The following is a 24,866-nucleotide window of genomic DNA, read 5'->3' on the forward strand; positions in this document are numbered from 1 at the left end:
GGGAGATCTCTATGCAAAATACCAATCTTGCTATATAACTTATTTTCCTAATAAATTTTGCAGTGGTATAAAGAAAATTGGACCACATTTATTACTTGTCCTTCCTCAAGGCAACACAGCTTTTTAGATTTGTGGAGTGGACACCAAGGAAGAGAATGGCCCTGTAATGTAGTTCACCACTTGCTCTCTATGGGAAATTTAGGATGGCTTCCTTAAGTGCAGTTTACAGTATAGGTATGACCTAGGTCCCTTATGTAGTTGGGCAGGTTTCTACCCTGAAGTCATTAGTAGAATTAGTAGAATAAGAGCTGACTAGATCTTGTTCATGCTGAAGTCTACTGCTGGAGGTGATAGTCTTGTAAACGTCTGTATTGCTGAAGAAATATTATGGGTGAGCCTGTATCTGAGGACAGAATGAAAATACAGACAGTAGGATTCACCTGGCTTTAATTCAAGTCATTGCTCCCAAATGTCCAGTAATGGCCACCTACTGATCCTGGTCCAGCTGGCAGCATGTGCATATAAAGGTCTCCGTGGAGATAAACAGCAATTAAATCACAGAGAGAGAGAGAGGGAGACAGAGGCAGAAAGCAATTGCTGTTGAAGAAGCTAATATTGAGAAATACCACAAAACCAAGTTTCTACTGCAGGTGTAACATTATTATAGGATTCAAGGTGCACGCACCAAAGTAGAAAACACTGATCTCCTAAGCGTATTGGGGGGGAAGAGAGCTGGATATGATTTGCACTGTTCAAGGCCACAGTGCCTGTGCTACTGTGATGGAAAGACATATGGTGCTTGCTTGAAGCAAGCTGAATACAAGCAGAGGTCAGTCTTGCACTGGTGAACAGGATCTTGCATGTGGATATACGGAGCTACTGGAATTCAGCAGTGGTTAGCACAGCTTGCTTTTCCATTGTGGACATTGTAGAATTGGGGTTAAAAGATGCAACTGTGCTCATCACTGGAGAGGTTACCCTGAAAACTGTATTTGTTTGCAGCAGCGATGGTATAATTTCTGTTATAGGAGACTTTTGCCTTTGTTAAGAATTTTTGTTTCACCAATATGATTCTTTTAGACACTGCATTGTCATGGTATTTAAAGGAAATAGAGTGGGTTAATACCCAGGAAATTCCTTCTTAGAGAATGGAATTTACTATTTTGGATATTTACATTAATATATTTTTTTTCTATTGAAGTGTCTCTGAAGGAAAAACCATCCTGGGGTGAAATGTTATTTACCTATGTAGAGGATTTTTACAGGAATTTTGTTTTCAGGTGCATTGATTCAGCCAGCCTTTCTGTTGGTTAGCATTTGGATTTTGTTGAAAAATCTGAATTTATGTATCTCTTTCTCATGCACTCTCTAAGTTTAACTCACATAGAGCCAGTAGATGGTAATTTTGTTTCCATCCTCATACAGTAAAAAATAACCTCTTCGCATTAAGATGACTTTGCTTTTTTGCAAAGATGTAGTACGCAGGTCAAAATCAATATGTATCCAAATCCTTTGTGGCAAGAAAAGATGGATAAAATGCTTTGAGACAAAATTTTAAAAACAAACACTGTAATTAGCTTTTATTTAGTCTTTTTTTTTTTAAGACAATGATTTTCATTTCATATGGAAATGTAGATTTCTTCAGAGTAATTTCATGTTCTTTTTGGTTTAAAGCAACTTTTTTCCTTTGATTACTGAAATATGCAGTTCTCTCTATTTAACACGTAATATCAAATCAACATACTTCCCCCTTCCTTTTTTTGCTGATGACAGTCAGCAGAAATCATGTTCCAAAGTGCCCTGAGAACAAGGACATTGATCTCAAGTGAGACTCTTGTGCCACCTTCCCCTTGTCACTTTCAGCTGTAATTTGTTAAGATACCAGCTCTAAATTATTAAACACTTTATAAGTATAAATAATTCAGCAGTCAACAAATAAAGTGACAGCCCATTAATCAGTTCCTGTTCATGTACATAGGTGGCATGCTGTGGTCTGCGGTGGGCTATGAATTCTGCTGGAGTCCGTGCGCTTTGCAGCAGTGCTGCTTCTTCTCACATCAGGAAAAGGTTTGTGTGCATCTTCTAGGTTTGTCATTTGTTTTGCACAAAATCCAAGGAGTTCCTGCTGAACTCTAGGGAGGCTCAGTGGTGAATTGAGTCTTTTATTGTATGAGACCACATTGATATGCACTCTTTCCTTCTGGCCTGGGGTTAAATCTTTTGAGGGCCAGCCCAGCTTGGAAACACCAGAAATCCAGCAGTACCTGTGAGCAGGAATAATGCAAAATGGTCCGAATAGCAGAAGGAACACCTCTTTGCTATTTCAGGCATCACCTGAACAAGGGAAGCAGTGTGTAAATCAGGCTGAGAATCTTGTATGCTGCCTATAAGGTCAGCAAGCATCCCCTCCTCAGGATTTCAGTAAAGTTCTTGTCAAACACAAGCAGTATGTACCAATGAAAGGCTGTTTTCAGAACACCACATATTCCAAATCCAAAGTATTATTAGAGTTTTTCAGTACAAAGATAGCCTATTTCATAGTCCTGAAATTCTACCAAGAAGCTATCGATGGACACAAACGTGGCACAAATGTCCTCGGAAATTTTTATCCCAAAATGTCACAAAAATCTAGGTAAACCTGTGTATGAGGATTATGCACTGTTCTTAGACATGATGTTATTTCTGGGGAGAAAAAAAAGGAAAAGAAAAATTCTCTGGAAAGTGTTTTAAAAAATGCTGTATGAATTTTTGTGTTTTTAAATCACTGTTTGACAAACATAAATGTAGAGTGAACGCCTTTAAGTCTTCATTTTCAACACCGCAGGTGTTGCAAATTTGGATTGGCAGTAAAAAGTTTCCTCAGGAAGAAAGAGAAAATGGTTGTTTAACAGCTTTCCATTCTCATCTTGCATAGAAAGCCTGGGAAATTCTTGTCGTAATGGAGAGACTACAAAGAGGCAACTGAAATGATCCTAAGTCAAGGATCAATCCATCACACATAGGAAAAGATTATGTATGTGTCAATCTCTCTTGCTTTTTGATGCAGAACAAATGGATGTTACCCTTTGTAAATGGTTTATATGAATGCCAGTGCAGCGTTTTAATAGAACAGGCCAAGGACAGGGGGACCTCAGACTTCAGCACAGTCAGGGTTTCTTGCTGGATAAAGCACTAGACTGGAACTCGCAAGACCTAAGTTCTGCTCTCACCAAGCTGCTAGATGACCTTGAGCAAGTCACTTCACCCCTACACAGCACCCTTATAAAACTGTGATAATGATATTGACCTCTTTTGTTACAAAAGTGTGAGGTCTAGTGTTTAAAAGTCCTGCTTAAGAGCAAGTGGTGGTGTCACCCTGTGTGTAGTTGGAACTTGGATGAGACAATTTTTGGACGACATACATGCAAGTGAAGGATTCTAAATTACACTAGTGATTTAATTTGCATAAGTGCTTGAAAAGAGAAAAGTGAGCACCTGTGACGAAGCTGGTCTGAATAATATATAGTAAGTAGGTGCAATGGCAGTAACAAGAAAATAATGTGGTTCAGAAACTGAATATGAGAAATGACAAGCAACTGGCAAAGGAAAGCTTTCACTGAAAGGAATGTGATTTGATTCTGTGATGAAGCTGGGATGCAGATTTTCTAAAAAATAAAACAATTTGGATTTTTTTTTTTAGAGTGGGATCGTATTAAACCTGTGAAATTCTCACATGTAAATAAAGATTAGGCTCATCTCTTTCCTGCAGTAGGATGGATGCAGAAATCTATTGTCTGGTGGAGAACTTACTGGGACATAGGACTGTTTATTGCAAAGTCAGAGCATCACAGAGCTAACTGAGGGTGAGGGAAACATATATGAGATATTACTTTTCTGACTATTAAAAGATAGTCTCTGGTCAAGGGATCAGGTTTCTGGATAATGAGTGCTTTTAAGGTCTGCAAGGTTAAGATGATGTGGCATCAGCTATATATAAAATGCTAGTGCTGCCACTTGAAGCAGAGCTCAAGGTGAAAGTTAAAACTGTCATGGAACAAGGTGGCTGAAAAAAGTTGCAAGGCCAATTGACTGGATCAGCAGTATGGTGGCAGTTAGAAAGACAGGCAAACTGATGATCTGCATCAATCCAAAGGACCTCAATAGCATACTAAAGTGCTTATACTGTTCCCTGCCAACAGTCACTGAAATATTGCCAAATCAAGCGAACACAATAGTCTTTTCAGTCATGGATGCCAGAGATGGCTTCTGGCAAGCAAAACTGGATGCAGCAAACAGTTACTTGACAACTTTCTGGACCCTGTTTGGGTGCTATCAATGGCTGACAATGCCATACAGAACAGAAATTGCTTGAGGGGGTACCAGCAGAGATTGCACACAGCCCCTGAGGGTTGTCTGCTGCAGATATCAGTGCAGATGACATTGTTTATACTCATGTGGGAGGGCAAGGATTGAGCTATGGCCAACCGTGATCGTAAATTTTCTCTAGTAGAGACAGGAGACAGCAAGAAAGAACAGTCACGAGCAAGCATAGGAATAGCTGTACCAGCTCAAAACAAAGCTTTCTAACCCCTGTTTCTAGTGGAGGCTGGTGGAGGAAGCCAAGGAGTACAAAAACATGTCAAGTGCCCAGTGATAACACCACAAATTTCTTCTACAGACAAATTTTAGGAGCTAGAGATGGTTATAGACCAATATACATCTTTGCACATTATTCCTGCCATCTGCAGGACCATCAGTAGCTTCTGAGAGACATTATTTGCCCCTCTTTTCCCCTTCCCTTCCCTTCCCTTCCCTTCCCTTCCCTTCCCTTCCCTTCCCTTCCCTTCCCTTCCCTTCCCTTCCCTTCCCTTCCCTTCCCTTCCCTTCCCTTCCCTTCCCTTCCCTTCCCTTCCCTTCCCTTCCCTTCCCTTCCCTTCCCTTCCCTTCCCTTCCCTTCCCTTCCCTTCCCTTCCCTTCCCTTCCCTTCCCTTCCCTTCCCTTCCCTTCCCTTTCCCTCCCCTTTATGGGAGTCAAGTTTGATGATTCTAATTTCCACAAATATCCTCAAATTCTTTTGAAAAATTCAATTGCCACTTTACATTTCTCTTGTACAGAAGCCATTTGATGTCCAATTTCTTACTACAACTGATGGAAGGTATTATTTTTTAGGCAATCGGGAAGCTATTTATAAAAATCATTTGGATTGTCTTAACTTTTAAGGAGGCTTCAAGTTTGTTTTGTTTTGTTTTAACTTGAACAATGCTTCTACTTTTGAATAATTGAAAAATTAAAGAATTTTAAAATAATTCAATAGAATGCTGTAAGAAAGTACAGCATCTTACATCTTACCATCTGATAATGCTATAATTAAATTACTGACAAAAATAGCTGTTATTTGGTTCACTATAGATTTTATTTTTTTCTCTTTGTGTGTACAATCTTGTACAGAATCTTTTATTTTAGTAGATAATATTAATTTTTATTTATATTTATTATAACATTGTCTTTAATGTCTTTAAGCCATCCACCACCTGCATTTTACTTCTCTAATTTTTATTTTGTCCTCCTACATAATAGTAAATACCATTCTAATGAATTTTGACTGTATATTTTTTAATTTACATATATTCAGTTTGAACATGCTATGCTCACTCTTTTACCATAAGTATTTGATGTCAAATTTTTGAGATAAGGCTTGTTTCAGAATTAAGTTAAATACAACTTCTGCTGTGGATTGCTTCCCAGCTATTCCAAGTGTGACTATCTGAATCATGTTGTGCCTTGATGCAGCATTTACCTGCAAAATAAACAGGGCTGCCCCATTATTTTGCTTTCTGCTTTGTCATCAACCACTCTGAGCTTTCCTACCATCTCCTTGGCTTTACCACACACCAGTGTGGAAGATGGTAGAACAGTCTTCACTATTTTTTCACTTCACTTTTTTCATTTGGTAATGCAGTCGAAGGACTCTACTTTATTCATGGGTATGAGAAACATTTTGTTCTTACTTCACTTTAGGATTCTTTAATGTGCTGACCTTTTTTTTTTTATATATGTGCTTATATTTTTGAAGATATATTGTAAGAGAGCTAGAAGACCTTTTGCTAAAAGAATAACTCAAAATATTAAAGAAATCTAAAATTTAAATGAGAAAAATCACCCAGAAACAACAACAAAAACCCAAAAATGTCAATATTGTTTCTGATTATCCTTTAAATAAATTCTCTCATTTTTGATAGATATGCCAGTTTAATTTTTTTTAACCTTAAAAAAAAAAGCCTTATTTAAACTATTCACTGCTGAATTCCCATTGTCATTGTCTTTGGCTTCTGTTGCACATTGAGCCAATGCTTTCAGAGAACTCTTTATGGAGGATCCAACATGTATTTCCTGAGCTGTAACCACCAATTCTGAATGCAGAATCATGTAGACTTCATTGGCATTCCCCAGATGCATTACCTTATATTTAGCCACTAAAGCCCAGCTGCCACCCTTCTGGCCACTCTTTTTTGAGGAAAGTGTTTGCAGTCCTCAACATTTACACAGCTCAAGGAAAAAAAAAAAAAAAAAATTAGTATGGTCTGTAAAGTTGGAGATTTTAGTGTTCACACCCTTTTCCAAACCACTGATGATTTATGCTGGAAAAGAGCAGCACAAGCATCAGTTGATGGGACAACATCCTACTGTTGTCCATCTAGAAAATTAAAGAACATTTGGGCTATAAAGGTCTATGTTGGGACGTTTTCTTTCTATCCTTTAATCAGTTTTTAATCCATAAAAGACCCCCTCTACCAATCCTGCCACAGTTTAATTTCTTTAATAATCTTTAGTGTCAAGGACTTTAAAAATGCAAGTACATCACATTTCTGCTGACACTGTCAGCACAGTAGGGTAGCAAGGTAGCATTTCCTTTACAGAAATCCAGCTATTTCCTTTGTAACAACTTTTTTTCTTTTTTTTTTTTTTTTTTTTCTAAGTAGAGATGGAGTCCTGCCTTTCCCAGGATCATTTATTGAGACTTTTTTGAGATGGGAGGTGCATTGGCAATCTGTCAGTCTTCTGCCACAGTAACCTTTCATAATGTAGGTTACAGATGGCAGCCAAAAGTCCTGTAAGCTCAGATTTAAGTTGCCTCAGAGTTCTTGGGTAAAGGCCATGCTGTTTAATATCTTGCTTCTTATATCAAATTGATATATCTAGTTCAACTTAATGCCTGTTTAAAGTCTAGCATGAATGTCCAACACTAGGAACAAAATAATCACAGATCTACAGAATATTCTGACTTGGAAGGGACCCATAAGGATCATCAAGTCCAAATCTTAGGACATCCAGAATATCACACCCTGTGCCTGGGAACATTGTCCAAATACTTCTTGAACTCTGTCAGGCTTGGTGCTGTGGCCACTTCCCTGGGAAGCCTGTTCTAGTACCCATACATCCTCTGGGTGTAAAACTTTTTTCAAATAGCCAACCTAAACCTCTCCTGACACTGCTTCAGACCGTTCCCTTGGGTCCTGTCACTGGTCCCCACAGAGAGGAGATCAGTGCCTGCCCCTCATTTTTCCCTCATGAAGAACCTTTAGGCTGCAATGAGATCTCCACTCACTCTCCTCCGGGCTGAACAAGCCAATCGACCTCATTTTCTCCTTATAAACTTCTCCTTCATCATTCTTGTTGCCCTCCTTTGGATGCTCTCCAATAGCTTTATGTCTCTTTTATATTGTGGCACCCAAAACTGTTCACACGACTCAAGGTGAGGCCACCCCAATCCCCCATCCCCTCCCTTGCCCAACTGGCCATGCCATCCCTGATACCCTCCAGGACAGGGCTGGCCCTCCTGGCTGCCAGGGCACTGCTGGCTCATGTTCAACTTGCCATCCACCAGGACCTTTCCATGGCACTGCTCTCCAGCCTCTCATTCCACAGTCTGTCCATACACCCAGGGTTGTCCCATCCCCTGTGCAGAATTCAGCACTTGCCCTTGTTAAACTTCATAAAACTGGTGGGTGCCCAGCTCTCTAATTTGTCTGAACTCTCTGAAGGCTTCTCTGCCTTCCTGGGAGTCAACAGCTCCTCCCAGCTTTGTCTTACCTGCCAACTTCGTATCCCTTTAGTCTTCCGTCCAGGTTATCTACAATGATGTTGAACAGCAATCTGTTTGATGTGAAAGCAGACCTGATATTTAAAATGCTTTAATTCAAAATTAATTAGGAAATAAAATTACAGAGTGAACTAAATTAAAGGGAAAGTTTCAGAACATAGTGGAAAAGAAGTGAGAGTGTTCATTCTCCTATAATATAAATAAATTCTTGCCTGGTAGTTACAGGCTTCATGTTCCCCATAATATGTCTACTTGTAGCTTCTTTGTGTATTTTGCTACACATATTATTGCCCTTGCATAGAGAAATATATAATGAATTTTCAGAACTGATACATGGTTAAAACCTATATATTTTATATCTGGTTTTTATTTGAAAACTGTTTCCTAGGAAGACATATATATATTTATATTTGCCTTTTAGAAGATGAAGAATAACACCTGGCATGTATTTCTCTACTGAAAATGTTTAGCTTCACATCACACACCTTCCTTGTTAGGAAATGAAGAGTTAATTAATCTCTCTTAGCTGCTCTCCATTTATAGTTCAATCAGGGAGTACATTCTAGAAGAATCAAATCCAGTACAGTTCATAGACATTGCAGTAATTTTGTACCACTATATCATACTACCAGAGGGGATATCAAGATTAGAGTTTTCATGCTGAATATTGAACACATTAGACTGAAGATGTGGAGTTCTTAATTGCCAGAATGGGAGTGTCTGTGCCCAAAATAAACTTGCAATGGAGAAAGTTCACTCATCAACTTGCATGACATAGGACTTGTTCCTTTCATCCGCTTTTTTCACTTAGACAGTAAATGCTCTGAAAAACAAAATCTAATTCTTATGTGCTGAAAAGTCTTGGCCAGTGTCTGTGAAGGAGAGAGGGTTATATATTGGCCAGTGTTGGTGGAGAAGGAGGGTTATACCCTCTTGAACCAGCAAGACATTTCTTTTACTCATGTTTTATCCCACAGGGGGAGGTCCTAGCTGTTTTCACCTTCTCCTCGACAGTGTCTTAATCATCAATGCTGTTATCAGCACTGTATCTTAGAAAAATTTACATTCTCATTTGTAGACCTTCTCCTGGGAGCTGAGCATTTCTGCAGCTTCAAGTAAAAGAGGAAATTTAAATTGTTTTGTTATAGTACACAGGTGTAGAATATCTAAAATATTTAGTTAATGGGGAAAAGGTGTCTTCTAGCAATTTTGAAAAAAAGGCCCTCCCTCTTTCAATTTTTAAGTAGAAGTGCCCAAATGAATACAGCTGATTTTGGATAGGGAGAAATATAAACAAAGTATTTCTGATTTGTTTACTCTGTTTCTGGTGCAACAAAAATCAAAATTCTGTTTAGTCTAAATTGAATGTTTTCCCTATTTTAGTTAATTAACTTCTCACTTCTTTCAATTCCTCCATTATCCACTCCCCCAAATAAACAAGATTCCCAACATAGTCATATCAGTATTAATAAAGAATGAGTGTTTTGTAGATTTTGGATGAGACTAGCATTACCTCTCAGGGAAATCTATTCAGCACATTGTGGTTTATATAAAATATGGTACTATAGAAAAAGCAAAAAAGATGGGATTTTAGATTAAAGTCTGAAAATCTCTCTTGAAAATTCTATTATGAAAATGAAGTAGAAAAAATAATTTCTATACTGTAGAGAAATAAAAACTAACAAAAGCAGATTTTTTTGCTCACAAAATGATGAAATTTTCCCCATAATGCTTTGGGCCAAATTATTTTATTCAATGCAATTTAAATATTTCATTTTGATTTCCTTATTAATGATTTTCTCTAAAAGCAATTTCACTCTGGGAAGAAATTTTGAAATAAACGTTCAATTCAAAAAATGCTAAATAGGGCACTTGGGTGTTATTGAAATACCTAGCTTTATTTCAAGCTGACATGCTTTACAAATGCTGTAGTTTTTATTAAAATTTTATGTTAAGTAGTTCAAAACTGTGTGATTATAAATTTGTGAGTCAAGTCTATTGCGGCAGAAATATAATACTCCTTAAAGAAACAGGTGGTTGGACATGTATAACTTGCATTGTACTGATCAGGAGCTATTTAAGTGATACATGGAACAGACTTCAGTGTGCTGATACATTTCCAATTTATGGGCAGAATGGGTTATTAGGTTTTGTTTTTGGAGGGAGGGGCAGGGATAGAGATGGTGGTTACATTCCTCATTTCAATTATAGCAAGAATTAATATTCAGTAAGTGCAACATGCATGTGTTCTACAGACTGGATCCAACCCCTCAGATCTACAAATGCTACAGAGCTTCCAGGTTTGTAATCCTGACATTTGGAGTACTGCAACTATAGGGTGCACTGTGCCATGAAGCTGCTGATGGTTCAGATCTGACCTCTGGAAACACTACAGGGCTGTTGCTGTTTACTGTTTGCATCCGCACAGTGCCAAAGGAACGAGGACTCTACAGTGCCAGGTGGTGCACAGAGATCAGACACACTGCCCTCACCCCAGAGACAGGGAGGACAATAGACACACTCCAACAAATAACCAAGCACAAGGAAGCAGTCAGCTTGCTGTGGTAGTAGACCCTGTGAACATATCAAGATTGTAAGATGCACTGCAGAAGGTGACTTAATGAGAAATTGAAAGTTGAATAATGAATCAGTTTAAATACTTCTTCCAGAGAAATCCTCTTTAGTCTAAATGAAATTAACATCTTGGAAAACAACACATTGGTGCTTGCAATGAATTTAACAAATGAGAGTGAGTGTTTGCATCAGAGAATTACCAACTCTTGTCCCTTAACAGTAATAAATTAAAATAAAACAGTAGCCAAAGTTTGGCAGTAAGGCAATCTGAGAGTGTAAATTTAGATGGTCAATAACAAGCCCAAGAAGGGATACAAAGTTGAGAGAGGATTAGCTCTATGAATCTGGCAGAATGAACCTTGGAGCAACAGTCTGGATTGATATGAGTAGGGAAATTTCTCAAGGCCACACAGAATAATGCAATGGCAATTACAATTAATGCTAATTATACCCTACTCAACAAGGATTATGTCCTGGTCATGTCCTGCAAAAGATGGATATGGTAACAATCTGTGGCAAATGGTGAGACTGCAAAGTACACTGGGATGTGGCAGGGGCACTTGGATCCACAATGGTACTGAGGCCCCCCTGGCCAGGAAAGCATCTCATTCCTTTCTGAAGGAATGGCTGCAATAGGTTACTGTTGAAAGGGTTAATATTATTTTGTTCAAAGTCAGGTGAATTACAATTTGGTTAAAAAAATTAGATAGATCTTTGTCTTATAAAACAATCACCACTCCACCTGTTTTAATGATAGTGGTCAGTCAAAAAAAGTTCACTGTGAACTCCTCAGCATTCATATCCATCCATATTTCAGGGTAATACGTAGACAAACATACTGCAGACATTGCCCAAATAGATCTGAATAATAAGAACTAAGCAATATCAGTACTAGAAACATAAAATTTAGTATTAGAAAAATATCACTCTTAGTTACTTTAAAGATAAAGATATTTTAATAGTTAAAAACAGTTGCATTTGTTAAAGATTATAAATTATCATCAATTGCTGTTTTTAGCGAATTTAAATATGACTGTTTTTCAGTCACTGTGAAATTCTGGTGTAGGTTTGGGAAAGCAGTTAAAAAATACAACCTATAGGAAGCTTTCAACTTTGTATGTATTTAGAGATTTAAAATGATAGAGCATACTATTTCAGATAGGCATAAAATTAGAAGCATCAGCTAATGAGATGTTATGTGTTATGACTTTTTAATGTATTATTTATGGAAAACTTTTACTAGGTAATCTATCACTCAAAATAAATGAAATATAGCCATTTTATTAATCATTTTTATCAATCACCGTTGTGCTTGAGAAATAGGTTTTTCATGTCAAGAGCAAGAAAGCATACATACTATTTTCATTTTATTCTGCATGGGTAGAGCTTCATAAGGGAAAATGATATACAGGAAATAATTTTAACTTCAGTATAATATTCTTTCATGCTAGAAATTCAGAGCAATTCAGAAACATTAAAGATATGAGACAGAAGGTGCAAAGAAAGGACAAAATTATCCAAAGAATAAGCAGTAGAATATGGAAAGAACCAAAAGATTTCATCTGATCTTGGCTGGAAAGCATCTTTAGCTGAAAGGTAGTGACACTTTCTGGAAAAAAAACCAGGGGTCTTGAAGAAAGTGAGAGATAGAAAGTTGCAGAATCACTTTTCAACCTCAACTGTAACTAAAGCAAAGCATAACTTCTTGAATACATGTCTTTGGAGATGTCTTCAACTTCCAGAAAGCCTGATCTCCTCACTGAGGGGCTGTGAGTCTGCACCAGCCTCTCTGGGTGCATATCTGTGTGCTCCTACACCCCAGCACTACCCTCACTGCAAGTATACAGCGGGGACTGCTGACCTGTGCTGTTGTATTTAAAAACATAAGGACAAAAAAAAAAAAAAAAAGGAAAAAAAAAAGATAATGCTTTTTAACCACTGAAAGCAGTCTAGTGTTGTTTCAGGACAAAGTTTGACTGAACATATGATGACTAGACACGTGGAATCAAGTTAGTTATCCACACGAAACAACAACTGAGTGAATTTTTATTCCTTAAAGGAAAGCATCTAAAAAAGACCTGTGCACCCAAAGTTTTTAACACCTTTAATAGACATCTGCATATTTTTTCTTGTTATTTTTTCTTATTTTTTAATAGAAGGTGTCTTAGTGGCTTAGAAAATTGGAAAGAGCAATTTTTTGTTATTAAAGTACATGGAAATGACAAATGCAAAATGCTGAAATGTATAATTACTTATGTAAAATTTCACAGTTATTAAGATATCATATTCATGATTCTTACAGTATTCATATGAAAACTTAGCCTGCAAGAAGGAGAGAGAAGGGGTCCCAAGTATCAACAGGAACACAAACTCTTTATTTTGCTACAAAAGGTTTATTATTACCATGTCATGGATCATTGTCCAACATGCATAGCAGCCTGGTGCCATGGAAAATAGACGAATGCAAGCCCCGTCCTTGATGTTTACACTTACAAGGGCAAATGGTTAGCAGAAACAAATGACTATATCCTGTAATCAATAATTACCAACTGGGAAAACTGAATGTAATCACTGAACAAAATGGTTATTTAATCAGAAGGTATTACTATGTATTATTCAATATTTAAGCTCATTGGGTATTTACTCGGTTATTTTGAACTTATATAGCTTTAAATAGGTTTTGCTCAATTGAAACAATAGAAGAGTTCAATGGAAGTCTGAAAATCAGTAATTTTTGAGGGTGCTTGAAACCAAGGTGGACATTTGATCTTGAAGACTCCTATAAATTGGTTTCTGTATACCAGTTATGTGCCAGCAGCTTAATTTTTTTTAATTGACCTTCAGATCAAGAGAAATAGATCTCTGATTCATTATGTTTCAAATTTCCTCTTCGTATATCAAAGTTACAGGTTGCTTTAACAACAGAAATTTTAAACTGCCTTTCAGTTTTTATTTTGTAGAAATCCTTTTCAGCTCCACTGTTGTTGGAGTTATTTTGTATGACATGAGAATTTTTGTGTGCTTGTGAGCATCTCTCCTGTCATGTCTTAGTTTTGACTTAAGCAATGTTACCTCATTTAACTGCAAAAACGACACTTAAAATGTGTGGCAATAGCAACTGTAATTTTGCCCTGCCTTTATCAGGAAAAAGCTCTGAACATTTAGTGTGCTGAGCAGCGTGTGAAGACAAATATTGGATGAAAGACTGTATGCTGCTAAGTGACTTTTTGGGATAGTAGATTGCTTGTTTCACAGGAACCTTTGGGCACTGAGGCAGCATCTCAACACTGTGTTTAAACCAGGTCTCTTGACTCTATAGGCACTGGAGAATATTTGGTGGTCTACCACAGTACTTATTCCTGTGAAAATACTTAGATTACATGAACTGAAAGTGCATTATCTCTAAAGAGAACCAACAGCAATCTTAGTTCTTAAGAGAAACAAGGCTTGATCCTGCCTTGACCCTAATGGTCAAGTTTGGATTAGATGCACCTTGCTCAAAGATATGGGCGGAGAACATAGTCCCAACACTATTCCATTTGTTGAATCATAAACTAGCAATTGTGGCATACAGTTTATCTTTGGTAACTTTTTATGGCTCTTTCACTAAGCTAAAATATTTCTGCACAAGTGTCCTCTTTTCTTTACTAGAAGATCAGACTGAGTTTCTTTTGCTGTTCCCAATCAAGTTAAGCTTTGATGGATCCACATGTAATTCCATACTTCATTGTCTGGACTCCTCTTCTTTCAGCACAACAGAGAAATTTAGAAGATTCAAATATACTTGCAGATGATTGCAGTTTTCTCTTCTGACTTAATTTCAGATAAATGGACTACTGCATTTCCCAAAAAGAAAAATTTTAAAAATCAAATGCGAAAACAACTCCTGTGGTTGGTTCTTCGCACTTGATGCTTTGAACATTTTTCTGTTCAACTTTCTTATCATTATAATTTTCATTTGTACAGAATTTTTGTGTGTTTTGCACTGAATTACAGGTTTGTTGTTCTTGGAGAAAAATAAAATATTGACAAACCTTCCTATAATCTTACCTTTTATTCATGAATGAAAAGCAACTTCAAAAACTAGGAGTGGATAAAGTGTAACTCAAATTTTATTTAATGTTTCTAAAAGATTTTGTATTTTAAATTCTATGTTCACTTCCATTTCTCAGTAAAGCATGCATAACAGTAGAAAGAGTAGGGAATGCAAAGGATTTACTGGCCAGAATCTTTTGCAAAAGGAATAAGCATTTTCTATTACAGAATCTGCTGTGTGTGGAAATAATGAAAATAACTTTTTTTTTTTCATTTGTGATTGTGTGATACTAGAAATTCTTGAAAGTGTCCTACTTGGGCAACTTTGAAATTTGGTATCTTACGTGCATTTCTTTATCTATTAACTTTTTTTTCCTACCTTCCCTCTCATTTGCTCGCAAGATGGATACAAATATAGAGGCCCACACCGGTCCTAAATGAAATTCCATGTTTAGAGAGTCTCTGTTTCTAGAGTCAGCTAAGAAAAGAGGTAATCTCTTTTGATCCTCATGACTGCAGTCTGTCAGGAGGAGCATAGGGTTAGCAGTGGAGTATTGGATTGTTGATTTCAATGCTCTTATGATAAGGAACATCGTAATACAATCTCACTGAGATGGCTATCAAACCCTGTGTTTAGACTACCCCTTACAGCTCTTGCCCAATACTCTGCTCTGCACTGGTGCAGCCTCACCTTGAGTCCCACGTGCAGTTTTGGTCAGCTCAATTTAAGAAATTAGCTCATTAGAGAGTGTGAAAAGGAGAGCAAGGGAGATGGTAAAGGGCCTTGGGAGAAAATTGTATGAGGAGCAGCTGAGGTCACTCAGCCTGTTCAGCCTGGAGAAGAGGAGACTGTGGAGGGACCCCATCAAAGTTTACAGCTTCCTCAGAAGGAGGAACTGATCTCTTCTCTCTGGTGAACAGTGACAGGACCCAAGGGAATGGCCTGAAACAGTGTCAGGAGCAGTTTAGGGTGGATATTACAAGAAGGTTCTTCACCCAAAGTATGTTTGGGCACTAGAATAAGCTCCCCTGGGAAATGGTCACAGCACCAAGCATGACAGAGTTCAAGAGGCATTTGCACAATGCTCACAGGCACATGGGACACATGGTGTGACTTTTGAACATGGTCTTGGGCAGAGCCAGGACTTAACTCAATGGTCCTTGCAGATCCCTTTCAAATCAGCATATTCCATGAATGTATGAAAATGTTCAGTGTTAGCTGATTTCTGTAGCAAAGAGAAGCATGGTAGTTTCCAGATTAAAATTACTTATCTTGGTTTTATAACTGTGTTTTCTTATTCTTATGCTTTGCCTTAAATAAATGGGGTTTTTCCTCCTTCCTTTTGTTTGTCTGCTGTTAGATTTATGAATAAGACCTACAGTCCTTCTCCTATTGTTCAATCATTTTATCTTGGTGTTTCTTCTTAAATAGTGATGCCTCCATTGCTTTATCATATTAATATATATATTTTTTTAATTCTAGTTAAAATTTACCTCTCTTGAACATGTCTGTAGAGACTGTTCTAAGCAAGATCTAGGATATTGATACTTGCTGATTGCTTGTCTCCCTCCTCACTTCAGTCTCCAGAATCACAAATAAGTTTCAGGCACCTGCACGAGATCAGCAGCTTGTCATCATTTTGTGATTTAATGATTTCTTTGAGACTAGATCTATTCATCTGCACCATTCCCCTGTCTAAGAAAAGTCAGTGCATCTCACTGAAAAAAGATACCTTCTAATTCTAGCACAATGAGTGTTTGGTAAATAAATGTGTAATTTTTCAGTTACATCCATGTTTATAATTTTGAATTCCCATTTATGTTTGTTCTAAGTCTGTCATGTTTTGATATAGCTAACCAGCTATCAATTTACCATAGCCATTAATTTTACCTCTTACAGGCAAGTGCTCTTCTGAATCTCAACAGTATCCAACAAAAATCTTTGCTACTGGTCAGAAGACCAGTGTGGATGAGAGTCAAAGGAAGTTGGAAGGAACTTCTGGAGGCCTGTAATATGACCTGCTGACCAAAGCAAGGCTAACCAAGCTCTTTAGGGTCTTGTCTGGTCATTTTATGGAAACTTCCAAGGCAGGGCACAGTATTGTACAACAGTGTCCATCTTGTTCTTCAGACTGAGTCCACTGTGGCCTTGCCTCTATTTCAGGTTTGAGTGTGGATGACGTGAAATAAAGCTTATCAATGAACAGAGGTTTTTGTCCCCATGTTCAAACAAGGGCAGATGAATATTTGATAAGAGAGAAGAGGAACTCTGTCTTCTGCCCGAAGCATGCAATGTGTGGATGTGCTGTCTGGAGCCCAGCCCTGACTCTGACTGAAATCTTTTCATAGCTGTGGCTTTCCTAACATGGGACTCAGAATATTTCCTCTCTCAGACCACTTCCAGAAAAGATAGTTCTACAGGTTTTACAGGCAGTCCTTTCTCCATCCTTCAAGATTCCCAGGAGAGTCTAAGAAACACTTGGATCATGTCAGCATTTGTCAAGAAGAAGAGGAACAAGGATAGGCTTTAGATCCTAGTAGTACCTAACAAAGGAATGATTGTCTGGCATATCTTCTTTTTTGTCATTTGCCAGATTTTCCTTTTTCTGTCTGTGAAAATGGACTACTACTCTATTATATTTTATTTAAAATCTCTTATTGATCAAGACTGTCTCAATCCCAAAAGGCAAAAAGATGAGAATAAGTAACTTTAGAGCTTGTATTGGAGTTGAGATTACTGCTTAGGCATTCTGATATGTAATGTATGACCTCTATATCCCATCATTATTTTGTCTACAATAGACTGCTCTCATACTGGTGATCAAGCTAGGAATCACTCACAGAAATTTATACATTAATTTTGAATAAAAAATATGTTTGAGAAAATTAGTCTGTTCACAGATAACTCACAGTTACCACCCTGTGATAACCCCTTTTTCATTTAGGGAAAGTTAAAAGGTTGGAAACAATGATTTTGTGCCTCTCTTTCTCAAAGTTTAAGGTCATTTTGGGAGCACACTTTTATAAGGCAGAATCCTTTTTGTACCGTGGGCTTGGATTTTTCGATTATTAAAAAGAAGCATGCAGTTTTAAATAGCAAAAATTATAATACCCTGCCTTTCAGGTAAGAAAGTTTTAGATTTTTCTACTCTAGAAGCTGTGACTTGTTCTTGCATGTGAGAATTTACAGCAAAAGAGACAGCAGATATCCAGTGCAGTGGAAACTGCGCAATGAACTGGCATCTGCAGTTTGGTGCAATGTATTCTTCAAATGTATGCCTGTGCTGGAGTCTGCAGTATCCCGGCATTTTTGCACATGTCAAAACCACTGAAGACTGTTGGAAATTCCTATAAGGAGAATATTCTCTGGTGGGGTTCTTGTCTCTCTCAGGAGGAATATCACTAGGTATTCCAGAAAACTGCTTATGAACAGAGAAAGGGAAGCTTGAAAGACAAGGGTCTTTTATTTTTAATTAGAGCACCACTCATTATTCTTTTAAGAAAGACAAGGAGAAAGATTCTTCTTACTTTGACAATATGTTTTAATGTAAAGAAAATTATATTAGATTTAGAAACCATGTAAACAGTTAAACGAACAAGAGGGATCAAATTCAGGTGAAGCATACATTCTATATGCTTCATTATAATTCTCTGCGGAACAGAGATCCTGATAACATCCTTCAAGTCATATGTTATCACTTCTGCCAGTTATTATTAGAACTACTTGAAAATTAAGTTAGCATCAGTACAAGTGAGGCCAACAAAGCTTGATACTCAGGCTGATGTCTGATCAAAAAATATAGGTTATTTAATTTTGTTTTATTAATTTTTTAAAACATTTAACTTACCTTATTCACAAATGGAAAGTCCATAAAAGACACCGGTGGAACCTTAGGAGGGTCAGAGATTATTATCTGCATGCCTTCAGTTTTAGGCTGATCTTGTTTAATACATACAAACAAATCAGAGCTAATTCAGTTTACTTTTTTTTTTTTTTTAATTTTTTCCTTTTATTTTCTCTTTTGAGGTGATATAATTATTCTGGATCAAGTTATGATTAAATTTTGATTTTCAGATTTATAGGTACTTCCTTGAAACTCCTGGTTGGTCAAAGCAATTTCTTTAGTCCCCTTCCTGAGTTTACTGCTACACTAAATCAGGCAAAAAGCTTATGCTGACATCTGCAAAAAGAATTTCTTAGAGAATTTTGTAGGTTTTTTTAAAAGCTGATTCTGCCTTTTTCCTTCAGACCTACAATATGTGCTTTCATTGTTCACACACCAACTTATGAATATGTTGATGCCGTTTTCTCTTTTTTTAAGCTCCCATCTGAGTTCTGTTCATCACAGATGTTTAGACACACAGCTGTCCATCTACAGTGGTTCTGCATGAAAGACCATGGCTGTTGTGTACAAAGAAGGGATTCAGGCAAAATTTACTATAAATAGATAGCATTGTCTGCTTCTTCATTCTTCACTGGAGTCCTAAGTTCTGGAATTGGAATATTTGCTACTTTATCAAAATAGTTTTTGCCTTCTGCCTCCACTGAACTAAAAGATGAAGTGCAACCTGAGCATTTATTGTGGCTGTTATTTGTGAAAGATTTCCATTCTCTCTGAACCAAGGAAGCTGGCTACTCTGGCAGGGTCGCAGGCGACACGCAGCGCGTGGTGAACATGGGCGCACAATGTGTGCCGTTACACAATGCGGCATCTTCACCTGTTCAAGGCGGCAAACTTCACGTAAGATAAACTGTTTAAAAATGCTTCAAGGTCATGCTATTAATGTCTTAAAGCATTTGATTTAGAGAACAGATCTGCATGCAGCATGATAAGCCCCTCTGAAAACTGTGGAGCAGCAGCATAATATCTGAGAGCATTGTGGCAAATTGGGAAGTTGAGATGGAGCTGCTAATTATTCCAAGGCATATTTCTAAAAGGACAGGAGGTGTGGGATGTTCTCTGCCAAAAGCCCCTATTTCTTGAATGCTCTCACCATCTCCATATGCACATATGAAAGTTAAGCTATGCTGTGTGTGTATAAGCTGTAGATAATGTGGTCTTATCTATTGCTTGAAACCTTGAAAATCAGTAAGATACAATTCAATAATGATGAGGGCAGCAGTGGAATAATTTGGGTAAGACTAGATTATCAAAAAACAAAGAAGAAACTGCAATTAGCATCTGCTACAGACCCCCAGGACTATAAGAGAGTGAGGAAAAATATTCATAGAACAACTCTGGAGTAGTTCAAAACCACACACTACTGTCCCAGAGGGGACTGTAACTGTCCAAACATCTGTTAAATTATAAAGCTATTGTAAATATAGATCAGAGATTCCTATGCACAAATGAAAGTGTGTGGATCCTAGAAAAGATTCCGATCTTTAGTAGTAGAGCACCATTTCAAAAATATCATGCTAACAAATCAACAAGGAGAAACTACTCTGAAACAATGGGAACTATATTAAGGATACATGAATACAGCTGGAAAATTCTAGTGAAAATGTGCTATTTCAAGTCAGGAATAATCAATAAAAGAAATTACAATGACGCAAGAAAAAAATCTTTTTAAGACTAATATTTACTTGATGCAGTTTTATTGCAAGAACAATATCTACATAGATATATAGATATATAAAAGACATGAGTAAGCAATTTGACAAGGAAGAGCATCACTGGAGGTTTATAAATAAGAGTCTTTCAATAACTGTCTGAGATGTTGTTAAAGGTTTCATGATAGCTGTACACACCTTGAAATTGCTGGAAATTGTGAGGAATTTTCTGAGTAAGAAATTTCTTTTTTTTCAAAGAGCATATCCCTCTAATTGTGGTCTTTTTTTTTTTTTTTTTTTTTTTTTGAAGAATAAGCCATTGTTTCTCTTCCATATTGGATAAGGATTTGAACACCTGCAGAAAAAGTTGTTTGAGATGCTGGCATTTAATAGTATCTACCTGCTGACTCCTGCCTTCGTTAGCCTGTAAGGATGAGCAGATGTTTGACTTTGGAGATATTTGGAGAAGGTCAAATGTTTTGAGATATTTGGAGAAGGTTGTTGATCTGCCTTTTAAACCATGTGGTTTCCACAGGTGTCTGATGCCAAGTGGAAACAAGTTGTAGTGATACTCCAATATTTGTTTCCCTTTTAATGATGTCTGGCACTTTTATAGCAATGCACCAAAATTACAAGGTTCATCTATTGGTGCTTCATCCAGGTAAACCAAAGTGTATCTGACTGAGGTGTAGCTGCTTGACCTCCATTCACTCGCTCAACAGAGGAAAGAAAAGAGAACTATTTGAGTGACCACAAAAAATTTTACTGGTCACTGAGTCACATTTAGCCTTTAATAAGCATTTTTTGCTTCTTCCACCAGCATAAAAATGTGCATGCTGCAATTTATAATGCTAATGATAGATGAGAGACACACAGTTGGTTCACACTGGATATCTGTGAGAGGGACCCATTTTCAAATATCTGTATGTGGTTCACTTGCACAGGTAATTGAGTTCCAACATATTTTTCCTTTGACTCCTTCTAGAAGGATGGTCTATAAAGTAGGAATCAAAGAAAATAACTTTTAGGGTACTGTGGTATTTTTTTAATTTGAGCCATAATGGAAACTTTCTGTCACTCTTCTATTGTATTTTCTTTTAAGTGAATATTTACATACCCAAAAAGAAGCCCTCTCCATATTCAGAGATAAGTACTTTAATACAGCCACTTATGTTGTGTATTTAAGCAGGTGTTTTGCAAAAGAGCAAAATACTTGCTTGTAACAGGCTGTGATGACATGGGCATCCTGAGAATATAAATTTTTATGAAGAATAGGCCCCCTGGCAATTACAGATGTGTTAGTGACTTTCTACTTTCACTAAGAATATCTCAAAATCAATTCACTCTGTGCATTTCTGGTTTGCAGAGGTTTTTAAATAGAAGAGAAGACATTTTACTTTCCTTCTATAAATTAGAGTTTATCCTCAGAAGCCATTTCATGCCCTGCTTTTATTTATTTCTAATAATGCATTTTTTGTCAGGCTCCAAAGTGGGAAGAGATGAATTAAAATTCAGAGTTTCATAACTTCTTATTTTCAAATTCTTTTTTTCCTAGGGTTCCTTGCTTAGTCTTATAATTGTCAGGATATGTCACATATTTGAGAATTCATTTCTCTGAAGTCCCCATAATCTGCCTTCTTCATTATGGTAGAAGTGCCACAGTTAGCTCCCTCTTAAAGTCAAATAGTCGAATTACCATGTTGTTGTCCTCAGTCATGACTTTGGACCCTGTCAATAAAAATTGTCTTCCACCATGTAGCAGCCTTTTTTTTTTTTTTTTTTGGAGACCTGCCTTTAGTTCTCCTGCATGTACTGATGACCTGAATATTTTGCTGTCTCCTTTAGGCACTGAATTTCCTCTTCAAGTTCATGGGCAACCTGTAATCCTAAACTCCTTGACAGATACTGCCTATTTCTTGACTTATCTCTACCTTTTTAGGTAATTTATGTTTATTTCCCCAAAATGCTGTACTTTTGGCCCCTAGATGGATCTGTCTGTTTCCAACATGCTTTGTTGATGAACTCAGCCAATCTCTTCATAAAGCTATGAAAGTGATGGAACAGAGTAGTGCATTGATTTTTTTTTTTCCTTTGTGGGAGGGGAAAGAATTTATTTGCTGAAGAAATTAAATTTCTGGCAACTCAGAGCTGTTTGTAACTTTAGTTTCAAATGTGTGAACTAACTGTGCCTGAAGAAACATTTAGAAATATTCAAAAAGCACTGCCATTGGCTTTTTACCAACTGATAAAGCATGTAGCTCAGATAGCTCAGCTGTCTGAGGTGACTTGGAAGTAGAAGAGAGAAAAACTCAATGCCACCACTGCAGGAGATGCTGTTTAACTCCATGGGTCAACGATGAAAAGCAGCACTAGAAGAAACACAGTGGCCTTCTGTTTGATTGGAATTGATGCTCCTGTTGTCATTGAGAACAGCATTAACAGCATAGCATGTTAAGGAACCCATCCTAAAATGTCGTATGATGTCATGATTTTTACAGATGTGACAGAAGGAATGTCAGTCTGCTCAGACAAACCTGCCAATCTGATCATGGGTCTTCCATGACCTAGGGGAATAATCTAACCACACTGGATAAGAGGAGAGATAAAGCAAACTGGGATCTCCTTAAACACAAAGCTCTGGAGGATAAAACAAACAGTCACAGGGTTTATTACTAGTGAAGTCACATCTGGAGAAAAGCATCCCAGCTATAGTCTCATTCATGGCTTTTTAAGCGTGATGTACATTTATAACTTCTGTCCATGGAGAATGTACAGCTTAACTGGCAGGAAAAGCAGAGGGTGAAAAGAAAAATAGAGGCACAAAGACTGAAAATTTTGTTCCTGAAAGAAAGATAGAAGCAGCACAAGGGTTTCTGTTGTTTATCACAGCCATCACTCATCCTTCCAGGCAGCATTTGACCACTCCTCTTAAACTATCTTATGTTCATAACACGTCCAGCAAAAACTTGTAATTTGCTCTTTCCTCCCACACTCCTACTTCCTTTGATTACAAAACACACTCAATGCTGTACAAAGGTGTATTTTGCAATATAATAGTGATTTAGTTGTGATATGCAAATGATGTTAGAAATATTGTTGGGTCACCTATTGACATTAGATATATTCAAAAGTCAGCGGATCATTAAATGAGATTATTTCTACTGTGCACTTTTACATAATATTTGACAATGTTTGTAACCCCCATGCAGTTTGTATATTTATAACAAGGACTAATATTTGTGCCCCAAGTGGTGTATTTGCCTCTCACGTAACCTGAAGGTGTTTGTGTTACAGATGCCGCTCCTCATGTTCAAACCTTTCAAAAGTTACTGCCTTTCCATTCTGGATGCCCCATTGCCTTTGTCCAGTGCTGGCCACAGAAACAGCAAACTCACCTGCAGTATTCACAGGCAGCAATGAGGGAACTCCGAAAGGAGAAGGTTGCATTTAAGATGTTGGTTCAAGAAAAACACAGAACAAAATGACATCTATCAGTTAATATGAAGGGAGCCTGTTTATGCCCAACACAATAAAACTGTGAACAGTTCTTACCTTTCTGTCACCAACATACACAAGACTCATTATTCCCATTCCCTGAAAATACTGCTAGGGTCAATGAAGTGCAGGGCTACCATCTATACTGCCATTAAACTGGTACACCTCAATTAAAAAGAAACAAAAAAAAAAAAAAAAAAAAAAAAAAAAAAAAAAAAGAGTTTGATCTATTGATCTATGAATTTCCATGACTGCTTTTTCCTTGTCCACTGGGCCAAAAAACACCATATCTGCCCTCCTCCTCCCACTGCTCCTCCTTGTCCTTCTCCCCACTGCCCCTCACATAAACATCTCCAGGCTCCTTTTGGACTTGGCAATCCTCTCAAAGGGAGTATATATAGCCAGCTAGGTGGGTATGCCAGTTTGAAGGTAATCTTAGACAGCATTCTGCCCTAAAATACATAAAATCTATGCTTATGTAGCATAAGAAGTGTGCTTTAGTGGACTGAAGACTATACAATAATATTTAGGTGCTACATTGGAAAGTGACTGCAAGTATTTCAACTTGTGTATTTATTAAATTTTTCCAGTGGCGCACAATCTATCCCCCTGTTTGTTTGGATTATTGACTCTATAGTATTTTCTCTGATCACTCACTAGGCTTAAATATTATGAAAAAAGCTTTTCTGCAGCTTCTATCTACTGTGCCTCTTCCCTCCACACCGATTAGACATTTTTCTGTGCTTGTTTCCAGAATAAAGGAACTCCTCTGAAATTGCCACAGTGTTTGAATTTATGGACCTACTCTTTTATATTACTTGCCGCCAGTGATGTCTCATGCTTGATCAAAGGTGACAGCTGCATTCTTCAAAGGGACAATTGTGCTCAAGACATTCAATAGGTGTTAAGTGAGCAGTTGTTAGCTATGATACTGCTGGTGGCCAAGACCTTCCAAAACAGTGGAGGTGCTGTTACTGCTGCTCATCTTGCCTGCTGCAGCAGTTGGCAAGCACTGCCAGTCAGCAGGGAGTGGTTAGGGTGAAGGAGACCCAATCAGGCATACTGTAATTTACATCTGATTGATGAATGCATGAAGAGTGTGGAAACACCAATTAGAAATAAAATCGT

General features: G+C 37.4%; 1 long non-coding RNA gene across 2 annotated transcripts in view; it reads left to right on the plus strand.

Moving 5' to 3' along the window:
- The window catches only part of LOC134415236 (uncharacterized), a 92,149-nt gene that overhangs the window by 9,870 nt on the left and 57,413 nt on the right, over positions 1-24,866 (plus strand). For both annotated transcript variants that reach the window (XR_010026971.1, XR_010026972.1), the window contains exon 2: positions 1,979-2,067. This is a non-coding gene — a long non-coding RNA (uncharacterized LOC134415236). The remainder of the gene's footprint in view (positions 1-1,978; positions 2,068-24,866) is intronic.

This window comes from Melospiza melodia, chromosome 2, assembly GCF_035770615.1.
Source record: "Melospiza melodia melodia isolate bMelMel2 chromosome 2, bMelMel2.pri, whole genome shotgun sequence".
Classification (NCBI taxonomy): domain Eukaryota; kingdom Metazoa; phylum Chordata; class Aves; order Passeriformes; family Passerellidae; genus Melospiza; species Melospiza melodia.